Source organism: Eretmochelys imbricata, chromosome 1, assembly GCF_965152235.1.
Source record: "Eretmochelys imbricata isolate rEreImb1 chromosome 1, rEreImb1.hap1, whole genome shotgun sequence".
NCBI classification, from domain to species: Eukaryota; Metazoa; Chordata; order Testudines; family Cheloniidae; genus Eretmochelys; species Eretmochelys imbricata.
Window position 1 is genome coordinate 279,732,887 of NC_135572.1, and position 22,366 is coordinate 279,755,252.

Sequence of the window (22,366 nt, forward strand, 5' to 3'; positions counted from 1 at the left end):
ACAAATTTTGCCTTATATTTTTATTTTAATTCCTTCAAGGTTGCTTGTTGTTAATGACCTGATTTATGTCATGAAGGCAGGAGAAATTACAGAAGTCTGTTTACAGAACAATAAGAAACTTGATAAAAAGCTTGCTTAAATGATTTAGAAGATAATCTCATCCTGTTTATACTACCTCACTGTGTATTCTTATCAGTACCACTGATAGGGATCTATAAGCTCAGAAAAGTGATGATCTGTGGATATAATATAAAAATAAATAATGTCCTCAAGTTGAGTTATAGACCGGATCCTGAATGGATCAGAGATGGCTATGTGGTGCTCAAATATGGCAGTAATGAGCACTATAGAAGTTCCTTTTTAAAATGTTTAATTTAAAAATAAAAATCAGTTTGGGAAGAAGGACGTGGTGTAACCGTTGGAGAATACCAAAATAACACAAGAGTAACTTATTGCATTTACCACCCAAATTCTGGAGGATCTCAGTTTTCACTGGATTATTATTATTTATATTACAGTAGCACCCAGAGGCCTGAGCTGAGAACTGGACCCCATTGTGCTGAGCAATGTAAAAACACAGACAGTCTAAGCCCCAAAGTGCTATTCAAAATAGACCAGACAGGAGGGCAAAGAGAAGCACAGAAATGTGAAGTGAGTTCCCCAAGATCAACCAACAGGCCAACAGCAGAGCCAGAAACCCAAGTCTCCGTGGCCCAGTTCATTGCCCTGTACGCTAGACCATGCTGCCTATCTGATTGTTTAGTGAGATCTTAGGTTACGGGACAGGATGAATCATGAACTCTAGGAAAGAAAGTGAGACATTCACTGCCTAATTTAAAGATGTGTGGCACATGTAATGTTGTCTTTAACACTGTGATTTCATGAACAATGTTGAGAAAGAATCAGGAGAAGCTAACTTGTATTTGTAATGATTCTGTGTGCCATATGAAACAGCTGTGTAAAGGCCTGAAGCAAGAGTACTGCCAGAATTTAAAACTTTTGCTATTCAAGTTGCATAGTGTTTGCTAGCAGGTGTTCAAAGTTCTCTGAAAAATTGCTTGACTTCATTAGGGTCTCTGTGGGATGACTCACGTGGGCCAGGGAATGAAAGCAAAGGCACTTTTCTGTTCGTCACGTCTTAAAGGTAAATATTAAGGTGCTCCTACTGTGACCCAAAATAGATGGTGCTTGGTTATTTAAACCATTGGTTCCCAAACTTGTTCCGCCACTTGTGCGGGGAAAGCCCCCTGGCGGGCTAGGCCGATTTGTTTACCTGCCGCATCCACAGGTTCGGCCGATCGCGGCTCCCAGTGGCCGCGGTTCGCTGCTCCAGGCCAATGGGAGCCACTGAAAGCGGCACGGGCCGAGGGACGTACTGGCCATTGCTTCCAGCAGCTCCCATTGCCCTGGAGCAGCGAACCACGGCCACTGGGAGCCGCGATCGGCCGAACCTGCGGACGCGGCAGGTAAACAAACCGGCCAAGCCCAGCCCACCAGGGGCTTTCCCCGCACAAGTGGCGGAACAAGTTTGGGAACCACTGATTTAAACCACTGATTTATTGCATGGGTGTTCCCAATACTTTTTATGCATTTTCCATAAACTTGGCTTTTGTGCAGTGAGAGTCATGAACGCTCATGTGAATGTGTTTGTATTAAGGCTTTTTGTGTAGCCATCCTAAATGCTTTAATTTTCCCACTCCGCTTTAGAAAAGTTTCTATCACCATAACTGACTTCAGTGGGGCTACTCATGGGTTTAAAGTTACTTGCTGGATCAAATCCAGTGTACTCAGCCCTTGTAGGCTCAAGTCCAGGGAGCACAGACAACATCATGTGAGTTAGGTGACCAAACACACATTGGGAATAATGAATATCAATATTCACAGACAGTCAAAGCAAATACATTTCAACCTATGGTATGTATAAAAGGTATTCCCATAGCTTAGTGTCCATGAGCAATTCTGAAAAATATAAAAATTTGTAAATATCACGGTTGATTAAAAGTTTGCCCTGCTCCACTGATGAGGTGACATAGGTATTAGTACCCCTGCCCCGAAATGTAATGTCTCCATAAATTAGAAGCTGAATATTAGAAAGTGACAGAACAGATGATATACATTGCACTGAGTAAGCACCCTGGAGGCAAGACTTTGATGCATGTGATTTCAAGCAGAGATTTGCAATGTAATTTACAAATAAAACCATCCCAGAAGCTGTTTACAAAGTTATTTTAATTATTGTATTTCTAAAATTGATAAGAATAGTATATTAAAAACAAAGACTAACTTTAGAAATGAATCTGCTGTGATGTAGATTGGAGATCTTTTAAATTAACTTTTTTTTTAAAAAAAAATGTGTTAATGGATATATAGATACTAAATAGATACAGTAAATGGCTGAGGGTTTCTATCTATTCTAAATTAATGTATTAATAAAGATCATTATATGTACGATTTGTGTGTGTGGCCAGATAGCTAAGTGTCATGAAGATTTCTGGGGTCTGAGGGTTACCTCTTTTGTCTTTTCCATTTCATGAATCATACAAGGAAAGTAACTCTGTGGTTCCTCTTAAATCTTAAAGGAATGAAATTACTCCAACAAAGAGCAAAAATAAAGGAAAGAAGTGTTCTTTTCTTCAGCAGTGAATCATCCTGTTTTTCAGTCCTTCTGGTTTCTTAACTTGAAAAGTGAATTTACAGTTTTGCGTAACTAGTGGATATTGAAGTCAGATTCAAATTGTAATAACCTAAGCACAAGACCCTCATCTCTGCTCCTATCTCCTTATGCTGGGGGAGGATTTCTTCAATGCAGGCACTAGGGAAAGCAGCTGTCAAGTTGCCCTCCAAGGATCCATTCACAAGTCCTGGCATAGGGGGTGAAGTGGAATCTTAACTTCAGAGTCTAATATAAATGGAGACTAGTATTTGGTAGAGATTTTAATCAAAAGAGGGAGGACACATATCATTGGAATTTTTTCATTTCTCTTTTTTGCAGATCTCTCATGCACCAATTCAGGAAAGCACTTAATAACCTGGTTAAGTCCATCTCTATTCAAGAAAGCACTTAAGCATGTGCTTACATCCCATTGATCTTAATGGATGGGGGGTAAGAACCTAATAATCATGTCAAATGGCAGCTTGATGCAAACCACAATGACTAGATCTATGACCCCGAGACTCCCACCTCTCCTGACTACAATGATGTGTAAGCAGGTGGCATTATTTATTATTATTTATTTGCATTGCAGTAGCACCTAGAATATCCAGTCATGGATCAGGGCCTCATTTTGCTAATTGCTGAATAAACACTTAACAAAAAGATAGTCCCTGTCCTGAAGAGTTTCTAATATAAAGTCTTGTGGTTTATCACGTTGTCTTCGTGCTCCTAGTCTTTATATATTGATTTTCTGACTGTGGATATCATTGTAGAAGTTTTCAAATCCTGATCACACTGTGTTTGTTAGAGCAGAAAGGAGTGAGGATAGAAGGAATGTATCTTTTGTATGTGGAAGGAAAACCACAATTGATTTTAATCCAAATGCCATCGGTGATCCTGTACTGCCATTTAACTGGTATGAACATTGGCTAGTCAGTGGAGGGAGCCTGGATGCATTCATGTCTCCTCCTGTCAGAGATTTTGACAGAGCAGTAGCAATTGCACAGCTGCCTGGGGCAACTCTAGCACATGAAGAAGTTTAAAGATGAAATCACTTTGTTTATGGAAACATGGCTCTGCAACACTGATGGATGACATGGATGGAATTTTCAAGCCATCCAGCCTCATATGCAAAGGAAGACCTTTGCTGAACACACGCAAGTTGAAATAAAACAGAAAGCTCTCGCTCTCTCTCTCAAAAAAAATCATATTTAGATAAAGTTAGGACTTACTATATATATACTGCCGATCTTTGGTCAATGAGTGAGTCACTTTTTCCCTTTAGAATAAACTTAAGTCAGTATTCAGATCTGGCATAAATAGCTGAAATTTCCCTGACCTATGGGTCTGCTGCTTCTGCTTGTGTAGTCCACCTATTTAGGATTATATCTGTTTGGGTTATGGGCTGTTATTTCTCCTATGTCTTGGACGTGGTTTGCTCTGAAGCAATGGTTAGGATGAAAGCCTACCCTGCTTCATTGGAGTGGAGTAATGTGGACATATTTTTTATTATTATTTAGGTCCCAGCTGTATGCAGAGTTTTAGGACTTTTGAAATACAAATTCAAACAAACATTTGTATTTTATAGCCTGGGCCCACCTCTCATTTTAAACATATTAAAATCTTACATGGAGTATAAGAGAATGAATGAAGACTTAATGGAGACACAGATATATTGTCAAAATAGAGCAGGAAGACACTAATGCCCTGAAGGTATCTAATTGTGGATAGGAGGTCTAAGCCCTGTGGGGAACAGCTGCAGATTTGAGTGTACAATAGGGAGGGGAGCAGAGATGGGTGACCCAGGATGTACAAACATCCACCCAACCGGGCTGAACCTTTTCAGATCTAGACAGATGTTGAAGTGTTCAAGGGAACCTCAAGTCCTCCATGACTTAAGATTTTATGCAAACATATCATGTTGCCATACATGTAATTTTGAGTTAACCTAGCTAGTTTTTCTGTATATTGAAGCATGAGCATGCTAGACATGACCTTAGCTGTCCTAATATACTAAGAACAAAAAGAGTATCCCACAGCCCCTACTGTACTTAAGTACAGGCTGTTTCAGTCCTTGAAACACATAGTCCCCTTTTGGGAAGGGCTGCACCTGTGCAGCTCGAAGTTCACAATCAAGCCTAATGTATTTACACACAACTAAGGATACTACCATCTTACAGCATATTTATCTGGTAAAGGACCCCAAAGTGCAGTAATACAAATTAAACACAGGAATCCCTTCATTCACTACCAAAATGCTTCTACTTCTGGGTGAAAAGTGTCAGCTCTTTAAGAGCTCACATCAACTGCACAGAAGTTTTGGAAAGGAAGTGAAGAATCTCTTATCCAGTTAAAACTAAGGGGGGAATTTAGGTAGGGAGAATGTAACTGCCAAGCTGAAGTTTGGCTAGAACATCGGGGTGAGCACTGCAACTTTTGCAAAAACCACACTGAGATCATCAACAGCCATAGGTTAGAAGGACCTCTGTTTTAAATCTCCAGTAGAATGATGCCTCATCTTGATCATTGGTTTGGTTTTCTCCTGCGGAGAGGAGAGTACCATCTATTGAATCCCCTTGCCACACCTTGAAGGGCTGCCATTCAGATACCAATTAACTGTCAAATCGTTTAAAACCTGTGCATCTGACTGTATCAATGTTCATAACTGAGTCATTAAGCTTAATTAATCCGGGAAGGGAAGTGTGTGCACCCAAAATACTTTTGTCTGCTGTGTGAAGTAAAAGTATTTCACTAGCACCTTGTTTGGCTGTATCCAGCATCTGTTCTAGAGATGTGCAAAGATATTCAGGAAGCATTAGGGTACCAGGACATCCCTTGTACTCAGGATTCCATACATCTCAATATTGGTGGGTGCTAAGTAAAAAAAAAATTATTAATATAGCATGTTAGCCATAGGCTGTTGCACATAGTACGATAAATAAATACAAATTTTAAATCAATACAACTCCAAAAAAAGTTGGAAATTTTACAAAACACAAATTAAAAAAAAACCCACAAGATTAGCTCTTCCCTAAAATCAACTACATCTTTAAAATGTTTTGGGCTCTATCTGACCCCAACACACACAAAAATGTTAATAAAGATTCTCATGCCAAACCTGTCTCTTTTCATACAGTAAGTGTTCTCAATCTTTCTGCATTGGTTCTATCACCTGACCTGTTTTTTGTGTAGCAAAAAAAAGTCACTAAAAAGGTATTGGGGGGCATTTAGACCCCTCAGTGTTAGTCAATGAGGAAAATGAAAGTACTACACTTCCAAGGTTTTTGGGGGTCTCCTGGACCCCACATGTACAAAAATGTAAATAAACCATAATAGGCAAACCAGTACCTCTTCTTTCTTATATATTCTCGAACTATTATCAGGACAACCTGTTAGCACTAGTTTTGCCTTCACACCCTGTTGTGGTTTTGGTGTAGCAAAAAAAGTCACTCAAAAGATATTGGGGTCAGTTAGACCTCAAATTAATTATGCAGATATTCCAGCAGCGGATTGTTTTTATGTTGAGGCAGCAGTTATGGTATGATTATGTGACTCTTTCAGCATTGTTTTTATCACCATTGTGTCAGTGGTTTTTGCTGGTGTTTTTTTTAAATGCACCAAAAGGGTCTTGGGGATCTGTGAGACTCCAGATAACATTTGCCTCATGCATCACCTCGATTGTCCAGCAAATTGATTTTCTTTGAAGATAAATGCAATCAAATTGATTTTCTGGGAAGCCTACATTTGCTTGGAAGAGTTTCTGGGGAAGCAACAATGGTCAGATACATTTTCTGGGAAGCCCATGCTTGGCAGATCCTGCTGCTGGGGCAAAGATGCGCTGTTGCATTGCACATGCACGTTGCATTTCTGAATGCATATGTTTAGATTTTGTTGAATTACTCATGGCATAATAAATCTTTGAGTAAGACACAGATGTTTCTCAGGGGATGTCTACACAGCAAAGACAAACCCGTGGCTGGCCCATACCAGCTGACTGGAGCTCACGGGGCTTAGGCTTCAGGGCTGTTTCATTGCCGTGTAGACTTCCAGGCTCATGCTGGAGCCTGAGCTCCGGGACTCACCTAAAGCCAGAGCTCCAGTCCAAGCCTAGATGTCTATACAGCAGTGAAACAGCCCTGCAGCCCGAGCCCCATGAGCCCAAGTCGGCAGGCAAGGGCCAGTGGTGGGCGTCTAGTTGCTGTATAGACGTACCCTCCGCAACCTGGTGAAACCTCTGGTGCAGGAAAGGAACACTGCAGCCTTGCCTAAGGCTTCTAGGGAAGCAGTGTGTCGTGTCCTCAATACTGATCCAGAGCCTAAGAAATGGGGAAGATGTTGCATCTGTTCCAGAGAAGAAGACAGAAGAACACATCAAATGTGCACAGTGTAAAAACATTGTATGTTCTGAACATATGTCACCCATTTGTCCTGTTTGTTCAAAGTAGTAGGCCATTTACTGCCACTTAATTGTGTTTGTGCCTTTTATATTGTTGCTGTTGCTATCTATTTTCATTGTCTAAACCTGGGGTCAGTTAGATCCCAGATACCTGTAGCGTGTGTAGCTTTTTTAAAAATGTATTTGATCCTGGGGTCAGTTAGCCCCCAGCAAAAAAGTACTGTGTAGTGTGCTTCTGATTCTAGGAAAGTTTTAACTTGTTCATAGTTTTATAATTCACTGGTTACAATAAAGTCACTTTTAAATGCATCCTATGTGGTTTTCTTTTCCAATTTTGACATACTATGGGTCTCTAAGACCCCAGTATGGAACTAGTTGGATGACTTTTGGTCCAATATAATGGTTAAAATCGCCACCCCTAAAACGACATATGAAAATATAATTTTAAAAATTGAGCACATTATTTCATTTATGTCAAAAATAGCCTTTCAAATACTTTTTCATGGTTTTATGGCCAACCAGGGAAAAGTATTCATAATACAGCCCATTTCCATCATTGCTCTAATGTTTGTTTCTGGAAATGGACAGGTATTTTCCTTTTACTATAAGAAGCCAGGAATTGGTAGAAGAATGTTTGTCTGTTTTGGAGAATACATTTGTAACCCCCCTTTCCTTCCTGGGTTGCTTTGGAGCAGGCAACACTCACCTATGTGCCTGGGCACTTCAAGTTGTCCACAGTTAAGGAGATCCTGAGTATCCCAATGGTGATGTTGTATAGGTGGGAAATCTTCTATCCACTGCTCTGCTGCAGTCCTCTGCTTATATGGACATTATTCTTGGAGGTTCACCCACATGACTGGGCTGTGTACACACTCATTGGCATCCTTTGAGAGCCTCCAGGAATAAACTTGAGCTAATCTATGCAATGGGTCTAACCCAAAAGTAGCAATTATAAACTCCATACAAACACTATAATCTTAGAGTTACTACACCTTTACTTAACAATTTAGAAACATATGATATAACAGATTGTGATATTTTAATTAATCTCAACCAATTTAACTCAGTAAGAGGAACATCAGTAAATCAGTGAAATGCAGTTTACAGTGGTAAATAAAACAATCAATTTACTACATTTATATTGCCACCAGTTACCTTACCCCTGAGTTTGCACTCCCCTTAAATCCAGAGTTCTAGACACTTGCATGTCTAGCTGCACTTGAAGATCCTGAAAGCAGGGACAGCTTTGTCTGTTGGTCCAATAAAGCAGTCCAGCCAAGGCAACACAGAGCAGAGCAGTTATAACTTGGGATCATTAAAAGATATTATTAGAAGCAAAAAAGACTTAAATTTAAAATTGGAAGTCAAATCCTACTGAGGAAAATAGACAGGAGCATAAAATCTGGCAAGTAGAGTGTAAAAATATAATTAGGCAGGCCAAAAATGAATTTGAAGAGCGGCTAGCAAAAGACACAAAAACTAACAGCAAACCTTTTTTTTTAAGTACCTCAGAAGCAGGAAGCCTGCCAATCAGTGGGACCACTGGAGGATGAAGGTGCTAAAGGAGCACTCAAGGAAGACAAGGACATTGTGGAGAAGTTAAATGAATTCTTTGAATCAGTCTTCACAGCAGAGGATGTGAGGGAGATTCCCACACCTGAGTCATTCTTTTTAGGCGACAAAGCTGAGAAACTGTCCCAGATTGAGGTATCAGTAGATGATGATTTGGAACAAACTGATAAATTAAACTGTAATAAGTCACCAGGACCAGATGGCATTCACTCAAGTGTTCTGGAGGAATTCATATGAAATTGCAGAGCTACTAACTGTGGTATGTAACCTGTCATTTAAGTCAGCCTCTGTACAAATGACTGGCAGATAGTGAATGTGACACCAATTTTTTTAAAAAGGCTCCATGGCTGATCTGGTAATTACAGGGGGGTAAGCCTGGGATCAATGTAGTTCCACATATTCATAAATGATCTGGAAATGGAAACAGGTAAACAATGAGGTGGCAAAGTTAGCAGATAATACAAAATTACTCAAGATAATTAAGTCTGAAGCAGACTGCAAGGGTTACAAAGGGATCTCACAAAACTGGATGATTAGGTATCAAAATGGCAGATAAAATTCAATGTTGATAAATGCAAAGTAATGTGCATTGGAAAACATAATCCCAAATAGACATACAAAATAGTGGGGTCTAAATTAGCTGTTCCTCTCAAAAAAGAGATATTGGGGTCATTGTGGATAGTTCTCTGAAAACATCTGTTCAGTATGCAGCAACAACAGTCAAAAAGCTAACAATGTTAGAAATCATTAGGAAAGTGATAGATAAGACAGAAAATATCATAATGCCACTATATAAATCCATGGTACGTCCACATCTTGAATAGTGTGTGCAGTCCTGGTTGCCCCATCTCAAAAAAAGATATTAGAATTGGAAAAGATATAGAGAAGGACAACAAAAATGATTAGAGGTATGGTACAACTTCCAAATGAGGAGAGATTAAAAAGACGGGGAGTGTTCAGCATAGAAAAGAGACTATTAAAGCGGGGATATGATAGCGGTCTAAAGAATCATGAATATCGTGGACAAAGTGAATAAGGAAGTGTTGTTTACACCTTGACGCAACACAAGAACCAGGAGTTACCCAATGAAATTAATCGTCAGCAGATTTAAAAAAAACATATGAAAGTACTTCTTCACACAATGCCCAGTCAACCTGTGAGCCTTGTTGCTAGATGATGTTGTGAACGCCAAAATTATAACTGGGTTCAAAAGAAGAATTTGATAAGTTCATGGAGGATAGGTCCATCAATGGCTATTCGACAAGATGGTCAGGGACACAATCCCATGCTCTGAATGTTCCAAAACATCTGACTGACATAAGGTGGGACTGGACAACAGGGGGTGGTTCATTCAGTAGTTGTCCTGTTCTGTTCATTCTCTCTGAAACATTTGGCATTGGCCACTGTCGGAAGACAGGATACTTGGCTAGAAGGATGCATGGTCTGACCCAGTTTGAGTTTTTCAGAAACAGCTCCTAACTTGGACAGAGCTCTTCAAAGCAATCTTCCATCCCCTGAGCAGGGGACCAGTATAACACAGTCTCAGCTCCTCACAAAAATAGAGCCCCTCTCACATGCTCCCTCTGCCTCCAAAACAAGCCTCCCTCATCTCCGGAAGCAGGTCTCTTTCTTCCCCGAGGCATCATGGGAGTTGTAGTCTCCAAGGCTGGATTACTACACTCTTGATCTTCCCGCCCAGAACACCCACAATTAAGTTCAGAGTCCCCTCTAACAGAGGACATCTATACATGTATTTCATTCTCTTCATTTATTTAATCAGACCTAAAGGGTACAAGTACCTTCATTATTGTCACTTATTTAATAACCAGACTCCACTTTGGGGAAATGAATAAGGTTTAAATTGAACAAAAAGGATGAAAATGGGCTCTCTCAAACTTTACATTACAGTTTGGTCAGTCGTGTTGCAGATGCTAATGCTAGCAATTCATCTTCTGTCAATTAGCTCTATAAATGTAGGAATGCTCCTGAATTTTGAAGCAGGTCATTCCAATAAAATCACAGAGATTCATTACCCCTGGCTTGTGTACTATAAACTGTTAGGGAGAGATAGCTAATTCTTGACTTAAAACTCAAGAGTAGAAAATTAGAAATGTCATGTTACTTATGCTTTCAGGGGGCAGCAAATATTATATTTTTAGTTCCCATAAACAGCTGCTTTGATAGTTATTAAGTCATTATCAGTGTCAGCATTAAGTGTCTGAGGTTATAAATGGCCCTGGATACCAATAAATGCTGAGGGTACAGGCTAAACTGGTTTGTTCTTTGCAACAGAAGGTCTTTCATAACCAAGATATCGAACTCTAACATCATGTATCATTATTACACTAGACAGATTACTGTGGGACCGCTAGTGTTGCTGTAGTTAAGGTTCAGTAAGCATTTCTATTATCAACCTGATTCTTTGGGCTTTTTTTATATCTCAGCATTTCAATGTACACTGAACTGAGGTCTGGCTCACAGATCATCTGCTTAGATTTTTTTTCCTCCCCAAGGGATCAAAATTGATTAGTCTCCCTTAGATCAAATATTTGCTAAACATTAGCATAAGGGTGCAGAATTACATTTTGGAAGAAATGTGTCCTTAGTAGTGGACCTTAGTGTTTGTTATTTTGCAGTTGTAAATGTAAATTTAAAGCAAATAGTCAGAAGTTACTTTTCGTAACTTATTACATACCCATGCTTTACAAAAAATCTTATAATAGAGTAACAAGTAATGGATGTAGCTCAAACTTTGATTTAGAAAATCACTATAAGGCCTGAGTGGTCATTTGAAGCAGATCTGAACTTTTCTCCATCCATTTTTGCTACATCTCCAATCGTCCGCGCCTTACTCCTTCCTCATCCTCCTTTTCCCTCCCCCCATAATACTAAAATTGCATTTCCTAGAACTGTGCTTTGGCTCCCTTCTTCCTGTTCCACAAATCTTAACTGGCTGCAGCCATTCTTGTGGCCCTGACTGTCCAGCAACCATCACGGAGAGACCACTTCCTCCCTGGACTTCTATTGGGCTGGTACTGCTACAGGATGTCCCTTAATATGCGGCTTGGAGTAATGCCTTGGTCTACACCTTAGTCATTTATTTGTATTTATTATTTAAGTGACAACAAGATTACACTTTAAATACTATAGTTAATATATAAGCATGTATTAAGGGTCAAATAATTGTTTTAGCACTTTGGACTTATATGTGCCTCTTATTCAAGGACTTCAAGGCATTTTACAAATATGGGAAAATAGGATCATCTGCATTTCACAGATGAGGAAACAGACACAGAAGTGCTAGGTGACTTGTGCTGGGTCATGAGTTTGTTCAGAACTGGGTATAGAAACTGTCAAACCCCTGCTCTAATAACCAGATCATTTTGTCCCTCCCAAATTCTCCTCTTAATGGTGCTCATGACCATTGACTTTAAAACACTGGCCACGGTTTTCAAAAGTAGATTTCCTAAAATTAATGGTTATTTAGACTCCCAAATAAGTGACCAAATTTTCAAGAACACTGAGTGCCCAAGTGCTCCCTCTGAAGTCAAGGGTACTCTTGGGGTTCTTTGGTAGAACTGGTTGGGAAATTTTCAATTAAATGTTTTTCTGTCTAAAAATGCTGATTCACTGAAACTGAAACCTGGGGAAAGAATTCAAAATATTGAAAAGTTCTGTTTTAATATTTTCTATATGAAATGTTCCATTTTTTCATTCAAAACAACTTTGTTTCGACATTAAATTTATACTAAAAAGTGGTGTTTTTAATTAACAAAAGGTGAAATAGAAATGAAACATTTCAAAACTCTCTAAACACAATATTTTGATTGACCCAAATTATTTTTTTCCCTAGATTTTTCAGTTTGTGAAAATTTGAGTTTTCAAACAGATTCAGAACAGAGAGTTTTCTAAATCTTAAGATGTTCCCAGGACAGTAAAACAGTTTCCTACATAACTCTATATTTGGGAGTTTAAATACAGATTTAGGAGCATAACTTTAGGGTCCTATTTATTTATTTTTTCTTATGCATGCACAGGTGATGGCAAATGTTTGTCTCTAAATGGTGTTGTAGAATGTGAGTAATGACAGGACTGGCTACACTAAGATATAGTAGGCAGAAACCATATAAGTTTCCACACATCTCCATACAGCTCCTGCACTGTAACTCAAACCTGTTGCCAAACAGCCCAGTGAAGTCTTCAACCTTTCCTGATGAAAAGTCTGTCAATCATGAGATAAATGTAGACTGTGCACTGGAATAAGGTGATCACTCATTTTCATTTGTAACCAAAGTCAAAATCAAATGTGAGAATTCTGGTATGAAACACTTCTGGATTAAACCACACTGTAGCCTAGACCAAAGGGGCATAGTAGACACGGCAGATAACTTAGAAAACAAAACACTGTAGGTCAGCTATACAATAACGTAGTTGGTGTCAGTGTTAACAGACCACTTCTGAATTGAGTTTGGCCTCTAATGCAATAAAGAATAGTTTGTTTCTAAGTAATCCTCAGAATTAGGGGCTGTCAAGGTTCCTTCCCCACTCTGAATTTTAGGGTACAGATGTGGGGACCTGCATGAAAACCTCCTAAGCTTACTTTTACCAACTTAGGTTAAAACTTCCCCAAGGTACAAACTATTTTACCCTTTGCCCTTGGACTTCCACTGCCACCACCAAATGTTTATCTGGGTTTATTTATTAGGAAAGCGTTGTTTGGAAATGTCTTTCCCCCCAAAATCCTCCCAACCCTTGCACCCCACTTCCTGGGGAAGGTTTGGTAAAAATCCTCACCAATTTGCATAGGTGACCACAGACCCAAACCCTTGGATCTTAGGAACAATGAAAAAGCATTCCATTTCTGAAAAGAAGGATTTTAATAGAAGTAAAAAGTAAAAAAGAATCACCTCTGTAAAATCAGGATGGTAAATACCTTACAGGGTAATTAGATTCAAAACATAGAGAATCCCTCTAGGCAAAACCTTAAGTTACAAAAAGACACACAGACAGGAATATCCATTCTATTCAGCACAGCTTAATTTCTCAGCCATTTAAAGAAATCATTAACTAATGCATATCTAGCTAGATTACTTACTAAGTTCTAAGACTCCATTCCTGTTCTGTCCCCGGCAAAAGCATCCCACAGACAGACACAGACCCTTTGTTTTTCTCCCTCCTCCCAGTTTTTGAAAGTATCTTGTCTCCTCATTGGTCATTTTGGTCAGGTGCCAGAGAGGTTATCCTAGCTTCTTAACCCTTTACAGGTGAAAGGATTTTTCCTCTGGCCAGGAGGGATTTTAAAGGTGTTTACCCTTCCCTTTATATTTATGACAGGGGCTGATCCAAAATCTACCATAGGTCAATGGGATGCTTTCCATTGATTTCAGTGGACTTTGGATCAGGCCCATATGTTTTGTAGCTTCCCTCTTTCTCTAGCTCACCTATGTTGAGCACAAGAAAGCATTTAGCCTTCCCAAGCCAGGTACTGATATGCTGAAACTGTTGTTCACCTTCAGAAGGCCATTTCTCTGTAAAACTTTCTTGTTTTGAGATATCTGAAAACAGGATCAATAAGAAATTTCAGACAATGGGAAGTCTCTGTACTTGGAAGCGGGAGAAAAGGGTGACCTGATCAATTTTAAATAAGCAAAGCTTTAAGTGAAAAACATGCTGTGACACTGCATACAATATTCTTCACGGTGATAGTCTTATGATATGATTATGGGATAATCATAATGCAAAATAGATCATGTGAGATATAATTAGAAAGGTTATGTTTTACTGAATTTGATTATCCTATTTGTATGCATGTATCATTTTTGTATCTGAAGTTAGGAATATTGACTACATATCTGTATTACAAAAGTGTTTGCACCTGGGGAACACCCATTAGGCAAACGATTGTCAGTCTAGATGGCTGGCTGGGAAGGACCCATTCAGGTTAAAGGGCCATTAGGAGAAGACAATAGGCTTTAGAAGCAGCTAATCTCCCACCACAAAGCCTTCCTGAGGACGTTGCAAACAGCCTCTGACTCATGGCTACTATGACACCACCAGATCACCTGGTACTGATCTCCATCTTGGAATATCAGTGTTTTTCCACTGACTGGCATGGGAACCAAGCTTTGAAACGAAGGGTTCCCACCATATGCAAAAGCTGTTTAAGGCAGGGGAGTGGTTCTTGGTTCTTCACTGACTCCCCGGCCAAGGAGATTCCTGGAAACATCTGAGGAACAAAGACTGAACTGGGGGAAGTGCTGGACCCAGCTTAAAGGGATTTTTAGCCTGTCAATGGAACACCTAGGTCTTCTAAGTTGTAAACCTATGCAGCTTGCCCCTTAAGAAGTTGTAGCCTTCTTGGATCATCATTTAGGGTGAAGATCTGCTATTCATATCCAATCACTTTAGTATATTAAGCTTAGTTTGCATGTTATATTTATTTGCTAGGTAATCCGCTTTGATCTGTTTGCTATCACTTATAATCACTTAGAACCTCTCTTTTGTAGTTAATAAACTTGATTTTGCTTTATCTAAAAGCAGTGTGTGTGGAAGTCATAACTTGGGGCAGAACGCTGTTGTATATTTCCTCTCCACATTGAGGGAGGGGGAGAATTTAATGAGCTTACGCTGTACAGTTCCCTGTGCAGTGCAAGATGGTATAATTTTGGGTTTACACTCCAGAGGGAGGTGCTGGTAGGTGCCGTAGCTGTGCCTTCCCATGCAGGGGTTGGTTAAAGAACCTGTGTGTATGTAACTGCAGCTGGGTATGTCCCTACCTGTATGTGTGCTGGAGCCTGGGAAAGGGGTTGGCAGGCTGGTCACAGAAGTATAGTGTATAGGAAACCCATACTGGTGGGTCAGGGAAGCTCAGTGGCACCCCAATTCCAGGTGGCACCGTGGAGGGAATCCATCACACGTGCATTATTGTTTTGGTCCTTGGCAAAGATGACCTACATAAAATGTGTCAATTCTACAAAATGGGGAAATTCTTAAGTTTGGACATTTTCTCAAAATTACCTCTCACAATAATTGCTTTGGGCCCTATTTAATTTCCAGGAATGTCTTGTTTTTGTTGAAACAAAAATGATGAAAGAGAAGCTTAATTTTAAAAGTGTATATATCTGATGAAAAACCATATGATTTGTGCATTGCTGTGTTCAGCCCATTTTTAGAAATGTGATAGGGATCATCTTTGATTATTTGCTTTGGTGGTTTTTAAGTTGGGTAAAGTATAGATAGTTTGGGTTTCAGACCACAGCAGGAGAGTGAGAAACCTGGCCCAGTCCCCAGACAGGATCCCAAGTTGACACAGCCAAAGTATTTCTGAATCAGACCTATGCATACAGTCACATGAATGACAATTAATAAAGCAAAAGTATAATGAAGCAATAAATTCAACAAAAAGAAAAGAAGTACTTGTGGCACCTTAGAGACTAACAACTTTATTTGAGCATAACCTTTCGTGAGCTACAGCTTATGCTCAATAAATTTGTTAGTCTCTAAGGAGCCACAAGTACTCCTTTTCTTTTTGCAGATACAGACTAACACGGCTGCTACTCTGAAACCAATGAATTCAAGCAGCAACTGTGTAACACAAGATTCAGAAAATAAACTCAGTCCATAACATAATCTATGTATTTTATGTACAACTAGAAGAATAGGAATGGGAAGGGAAAACAGGATAATTCCCATCCACTTGTTTGAGCTTTACCTAAGGTAGCAGATGAATGCAACTTCTATTCAGCTATTTAACATCAATTTATGTTTCATTGGCACCTGAGCTGATGGCCTGGGAGGACGTGTTGCTTGTTATCTTTTTGAGATGACTGGTCAAAAATGTTTATTTGGCTTATTTACAGGGGGTTGGCTCTCATCCTCTCTTTTATATTATTCCTGAAACAATGTCTTAATGATAAGCCTCTGCTGGAATGACATTGTCAGCAGAAACTGGAATTGTTTTCATTGTTAAGAAAAGGAAGATAACTCAAGCAACCCTGACACTTCTCTGGAGACTCAGCCAGTAAAATGCTGTAGTCTCTTCTAAAGTAAATAAGTCATTCATTCCCCCTCTCAAAGAATGCAAAGAAGCTGAATAAATGGGAAAATTCAGCACTCTTTTTCACAGATACCATTGTAAATTAGGTGGGGCATTTTAATTCAGTATGAAGACTCATTATGAGTGAGGAAAGGTATGATTAGGAACAATATGATTCAGTTTTGCAGCAATAAAAAAGCAGTATTCTCTACCATCTCATTCTCAATAGTGATTTTTCCTTGAATACTCTGAGGGTGAACATTCTGGCTGCTTTTCTGATCACATTTCATACCTTTGGATTCCAAGCAGGTATTAATTGAGACGGAACACTGTACCAACCAATATTTACTTTACTACTGCAGCATTCTCCACAATGTTCAGGCATACTGAGGGATTTAATGGAGCCCAGGGAGGGTACTAGTGCATCTTTGAATGGGCACCCTGCTAGCACTTCTTGGTTTTTAAGTGTAACCACGATCTGAATTAATTCCAGAGTAATTTAAAGTAATTTACCAGCATGCACAAAAATGTCCCTTGAAATAGCTCTTTATGTACATCAGAAGCACTGATTCAAGATGCACAAGATGTTTTATACTGGATTTATTACATTGATAAAGTTAGGGAGCTCTCAAGTGGCAATAGCTTTTAAACTAAAATAGCAGTGTTCATAATGGGCAAGGTACGTCATTTGCTTTGAAGGCCAGAGAATGGACATGACCATAGCAATACTATAGGTGCCAGAAATTGGTATTGTCAAGGATTAGCACAGACTATGGGTGCACACTGGCAAGAATTAGAGTAATTTTTAGTCTATTGTAATCCAACAACATCAATAGCATAGCCCTGACAGTTCTGCAAATGAATATTGTCCTGCTCTATTCATTTTTCTTGATTTCCAGTTTAGGAGGCTTAGTAAAGATGGAAATGATGCTATGAATCTGCTTCATTAAGGTATTGTGAGATTTATTTTAATATGCTATACAGGGATCAAATTCAACTGCAACTGTCTCGCCTGAGAAGACACTTTTTTCCTAGCCCTCCAGTGCTCCAGCCCCTCCCAGCCTCTGCCTCATCTCTGTCACATGCTAAGTGGGGGGCTGAGCAAAGAAACCTAACAGAAATCCTTGCCAATGCTGAGAAAGCATAAAAGCATTCAGTGTTCATAAATTCAAAACTACTGAAGGAAATTGGTTCAAACTTGTTTTGTTCACTCTTTAGGTCATAGAGAAACTTATAAAATCTATGTGTGAACAAAATTGGTTTCAACTATCATTTAGTTAGTTTCTTGTTGCAACATACATGTGAAAAAAAGCATTTCTTTTCTAGGCAGAGAACTAGAAAATAATAGAATTGATTTTGCTGAATTTTAAAAAAAATGTCTCTAGGTTGAGTTTGAGTATGCAATATTCAGCTCAAGAGGAATGGGTTTACCAAAGTTATGAGTAACTGAAACAAGTAGGTTACAATGGAAATTGCATGTCAACATGAATAATTCTGATGACACTAAATAATGAACCATAAATATAAGGTGTTTGAATATCTTTGTCATTCCTTTCATTTTCAGACTCAATCCTTCAGCTGAGCTCAGGTTCAACCAGTTCTACAGCATTAGAGGAGCCCATAAGCATGAAGTTGAACAATGTTCTTGTATTTCCCCATTGTTGAAAAAGTAAATATAGCTTTTAATACAAATTCTTGACAGCACCAGTATTTTCTTTGAAGTTCAGTGACAAGGCTGAAGCATGAGCGCTACTGAATATGAAAGGAGTGTCATTTCATGTGCTACTTCAGGGAAGGAAATTGTTTATATATGAGCATATTTGATTAAATGTTTGAAGTTTTAAAAATTTCCATAGTTGATTTTTTCACAATTCCCCAAACCTGGGGATTGACACTAAAAGCAAAAACACACACCACAAAAACCTAACTAAAAAGGAATTCTCTGTTCAATTAACATTTCTTTTCAGGAAGTCTGATGGCCCAAATCCTCTGTGCAAAGAGTTGAGTCTAATCCATTTCTTTAATTAAGAAAGTACACGTGCCATTGGACTTAAGGTGTCAAGGTAAAACATTTGGTGTTAGTGCATATAAACAGCCCTCTTTCCAGACTTAAATTTGGGGGGAAATGTGAACAGAAATGGCACTTGTATTACCATTAATGTTCCATTATTGTCATAACCTTAAAACAAGAAGCCCATATTTTCATTTGATTTGCTATTCATTTTAATACTCACCTATTTCTGAATATTCATTTTTGAACCAAAACAAGTAATTGTTATGGTAACTAGACTGCTGGGCAGTGTTAAACACCAGTACAACATCCTGCCAGCCAGAAGAGGGCTCCATAATCCCTCCAGTACAGAAAAGGGAAATACTGCCATTGGTCACAGGCGACCTGGCTCAGGGGGGAGTCAGAGGGTGCAGGTGAGCAGGAGCAATAGGCTGGATGCAGCAGCCCTATTGGATGCCCAGCTGGATGCAGGAGCAGGCTTCAGAGAGAAGGCCAGGCAGCTGAGGAGCTGGGACTGAAGGGCTGAGAGCTAGCCTGGCAAGCAGCTTGTTGCGGGCAAAAGGGGCAGTAGTAGTCACAGCTGGTGGATAGCCAGGAGCAGTCTGCAAACAGGGGACTTCGAGAACAGGCCTGAATGAGACTGCAGGTGATGGACTAAAGGAAAGCGCTCTGCCCGGGGAATCTGCAGACCAGTGCACGACTGTCTCTAGGAGAAGGGGTGGTCTCGTGTAAGTGTCTCTAGGCCCAAGCTACCCCACTGCCATACCCTTGGACTGGACTGCTCTTAGGGACTTGGTTGAAACCTGTTATGTTTATCATCTTTTGTTTGTAACTTTAAAGAACCTGCCCCGAGGGTATTTGCCTCTTATTTTTGTCAGCCCTAGTAAAGAAATCTTTTGTGTTGCCTAAGTGTGCAAGGGTTTTTGGGAACCCAGCAGGCTAGAGCCTGGAAGTCCCAGTGCATGGAGTATCTGTTTGCTTCCGAGTGCGTGGTATCCCCTGCATGATACCAGACACCTAGTGCCTTACTATGCCTTGCAGTGACACCCTCCAGTGGGGTCAGTTACAACTCTGTTTAGTCTACAGTGCTCAGAAATATGTTATGTATTTCACAGAAAATATGTAAGACAGGCCCCAGGTTTGAAGAGCTTATAGTCTAAGGGCCCAGTCCTGCTAGCTGCTCCCTGTGCTGATGAAGAGCCCCATTGACTTCAGTGGAGCTCAGTGCGCACAGAAAGGAGGAGTCAGCCATCCTTATAAGCACAGAAAGAAAATGAGTACTTGTGGCACAAATTGGTTAGTCGCTGAGGTGCCACAAGTACTCCTTTTCTTTTTGCGAATACAGACTAACACGGCTGTTACTCTGAAACCTGTCATTATAAGCATAGAGTGGTAGTACTCCTAGGCAGTTTCCAATGAAGGATTAAGGCCTTATTCTGTAAATAGTCTAACTGATTTCAAAGGGAGAATAAGGACTGGTCTTCACAGTGAGTTAATGCACTCTACAGGGATGTGATTTCTGAAGTGCACTAACATGTTGGGCATTAATTGGTCTGTGTAGACTCTGACGGTGTGCTTTAAAGTAGTGCTGTTTGAAACACGATCACATTAAAGTGCACTAGGGAACCCTCAGGCCTTGTCTTCACTACTGTGGTAAGTCAACCTAAGTTACGCTACTCCAGCTATGTTACGTAGCTTAGATTGACTTACTGGGGTGTCTACACCATACTGCCTCAACAGGAGACACTCTCCCGCCTACTTCCCTTACTCTTCTCGTTCCAGTGGAGCATCGGCGTCGACCGGAGAGTGCTCTGCGGTCGATTTAGCAGGTATCCACTAGACCCGCTAAATCAATCCCCCGCTGCACAGCATCGATCCCCGGTAAGTGTAGACATGACCTTAGTGTGCACCAGTAGGGTCTACATGGAACAATTCATGTGCAGCACTTTAGTGTGCTGTAGAAATCACACTACTGTAAAGTGCATTACCCACTATGTAGGCATCTAAGATACTACTCTACACAAATGAGGGTAGTGGAATATATCTCAAAGGGATAGAGTTAACAGACATTACCAACCATGAAGACAATCTGTATAATTTACTATGCCTATTGGGAATGCCTCTATAATGTTTTGGAGGGCCAAGACCACTTCATACTCCAGCAAAGGGGTTAATTCAGATTGGTGGAAATCGGATGGAAAATATACTTGATTAAATAATAGCACTCAATCAATTACGATTAGCACACAAATGCTTCCTTCAGGCCTTTATGGGAACACAGGTTAAAAGAGAGGGTCTGAATCAAAACCATAGTTCTAAACTCACTGGCATGCTCTCTTTGGGAAAGTTTGGATTCAGATGTGAATTTTGAAGTTTATACCCATCCTTACAGGAAACCTAAAGTGCTCAGAAACTACAGAGATATGGCCATATGGAGTGAGTGCACTTATTAAGTTCATTCTACTTCTAGAAACTTTATAGGTTTCAGAGATATTCCTTATATTTAAAATAGGGATTTACCATGATAACTGATAATCTCTAGAGCTGGAATGGACTTTAAGTGCAACTATTGTAAGCAGACAAATAATCCATATTAATTTATCTTTTACTCATTCCTATGCATTTGGAAATAAGTGATGTGCTTAATACATGGCTGATGCCATTTTGCTGTCTAAACAATAACAATGATTGCCATAAGTGCGATTCAAAGGCCTTATTTAGGATCAGTTCCTTTCACTGATGATGTGCAGAATTGGTCAGGAATTGCCATTAATGTTAGCAGACGGTTGACAGCCTGAGTGCTACTGAAAGAACACAATTTTCAGCATAACTGTTGCATGTGTTGAGTTGCCTGTGGCCATAGCTGGAGAATGAAAGAGGATTTTCCAATCCCGCCTCCAGTATTAGCTGCTGTAGTGTTTAGTAGCGTACATCGTTTCTGAAGTAGAGCAACCCAAATTGAAATGTTATACGGTTCATTTTATTTTATGAACAATTTCTAGACAGACATATATCGGGACTTTTTCCTTTTCAATTTAAAGCAAAGAATGTGTTCCTAAACAAAAGGTCCTTCTCAGCTTAACCATACCTTTCCATAAAAGGTAAGAGGATAAATCCTATTTTTATGTTCATCCAAGAGACACTGCACTTGTAGACAGAGTCTTCCAGTTTTCTGTGCCAACAAATGTGCTCTTTTTATATTACTGGGGATGATCAATGTCAGTATACTTGTATCTTTAAAAACATTCACTTACAGTGAAATTCACCCCTGTGCAGAGGTCCAGCAAAAGTCCTAAATCTCACTTAAACCCTTTAAACAGATCTTAAGTGGGATTTCAGTAGTAGATAGGCCTTGCACTCTTCCTTTGCACAGGGACAAATGTCACTCATTGAAAGTTAAGCTTAAACTTTTAAAATGTACTATAACATTGTTAGAAAGAAGGATGGAATTCTAAACTTACCAAACATAATATTCATCTGACAAATATTATATAGCACCATGCTATAGATGGGACTGAATTGCTGGTGAAATCACCTGACCTGCCCATCCATAACACGGCTTTTGTCCAGCAATGCAAATAGTTTACGTTAAAAGAACCATGGCAATGATCAACTTTGGAAAGTATTTTAAAAGGAAATCAGAAATGTTTCCATTATTTTTATGATGCACCTCATGAGCCTTTCATCAGTGATCACCAT